Here is a 1,922-nt window from a genome sequence, read left to right as displayed (position 1 = left end):
GTGTTGAGTTGCGCTTTGAGCTGCTGCCGCTCTGTGGGCTAATGAATCGCGTCACACTGTGGCACACTTCGAAATACGCTTAGCGTTTAGGCTAGGGGCACCCCACATTTCGTATGAGTAAGGTTTTACCAAGTAGGTGACTGGCATCGAGTACGTGACTGGCATCATTGCGACAACTCCTCAAAGTTCACTGAGTTGCACATGCCTCCTTTCAGTGATATGCACCGCACCAGAGACAAGGGAGAACCATCCACTGCATCTCCCAACCGCGTTGTTAACGGATCATTTTTATAATAAATTTCATTGGTGAAATATTAGGCCTAAGAACTTCGATGTTGTTAAGAACAATGGCCAGCGGCATTGTGCACGCTTAGCACATGCACGGCATTTATTTCACAGCGGTTTAGAATTGTTAATAAAAAATTAAATATTCGGTTCTCATATCCGAAATGGAAGATGAACTTCTAGAATTGCTACATTTACTTGAAAATATTAGTGCAAATTACTGTCCTGAAATAAATTATAGCAAAACCAAAATCATGATAGTGGATTGTGAAAATTAGATTAGGAAGCAACTTGTAGGGATTGGATGCGAGGTTGTGGGGCAGTTCACATACCTTGGTTCCACCTTGMACAACTCTGGCGGCGGTAARCCTAAGAATCGACGGCGCATCCAGTTGACAAAGTTGTGAGGGAATAAAAATCTCACAAAAACCACAAAAGCCCAGCTAATGAGAGCATTGGTGTCTCCTACGGSTAAGAGACATGGGTGATATGTGCTGCTGACATAAAACGCATAGACATCTTTGAGATGTGGTGTTGGTAGAGAATGCTTCGTAYACCTTGAACGGCTAGAAGAACCAATACCTCAATCCTTAATGAAATCCGCCYACAACAGCGACTGTCTTCTTTCACATATTGCCGAATTTTTTATTTTTTTGCCACATTAACAGGACTGATAATATKGAGAAGTAATAATTGGTCTAGGGAAGSGCAACAGGGGTTGTCCAGGTAGACGCGGACATTCGCCAACAAGATGGACCGATATGATTCCAAGCTCACTAAMATGAGGCTGGAGACCGCGACGCGTGAAACGAACAACCCGCAAGGATGGAGACGTATTGTATACAGAGTCATCCATAACATGGGTGAAAATTAAAGTCTCATAATCACTACACATCGGTCACAAAATATCCCCCCACCCTAGGGGGTATGTTCTGTGCACACCGGTCACGCTGTTAGACTAAGAAGAGACAGGTTTGTTTGGTCAGCAGATCACTTCACTTGCTTGGTGCATTGACGGYCGGATCGGAATGTTTTGCATTARCAAATCACAAAAATGTCGAAAATTTAAATTTCTTATTAAGATACTTTAATTCGAGGTATTTTGGGAGTGACAGCTAAAAAAACTAAGATTGCGTGCCTCCAGTGTTACTCTCCAGTAACTAAACCTTTGCACGACAATAAATTAAACACCATGAATATTTCTCATAATTTTAATAGAGAAAACACACTGGAAATCAAAACCTTAAAAAAATATTAAAATAAAACCGAACAGTTTTTAAAACACATTATTTCACTTTTGCTTAATGAATATAGCTGTCTGTCGCGTGAATTAAGATTTGTAAGCACAAAAAAGTCAGCTCTTATTACAGTTCCTCAACGCAATTACGATGTTTACACGTGGGTGTGTTAGACATTAGTCTTTATGCCGGATGTCAATTTGAAAACTTCCCACTCTTAATATCTTTCTTGTAGTTAAAAATGTGAAAAATCGAAAAGTCCCGTCAATTTTATTTGAAAGGGGGACACTTTAAATAAATATTTTTATTCTCCTTGTTTCAACCCCCTAGGACGGGTAGATGTCACCCTAAGAATCTTAAATGGAAAGGAGGGTCAAATGACACATTGTTTTAAAGGGC

The sequence above is a fragment of the Dendroctonus ponderosae genome, unplaced genomic scaffold, assembly GCF_020466585.1.
Source record: "Dendroctonus ponderosae isolate FM_Combo_2020 unplaced genomic scaffold, Dpon_F_20191213v2 Dpon_F_20191213_4, whole genome shotgun sequence".
In the NCBI taxonomy this organism is placed as follows: domain Eukaryota; kingdom Metazoa; phylum Arthropoda; class Insecta; order Coleoptera; family Curculionidae; genus Dendroctonus; species Dendroctonus ponderosae.
This window is presented reverse-complemented; position numbering follows the sequence as displayed.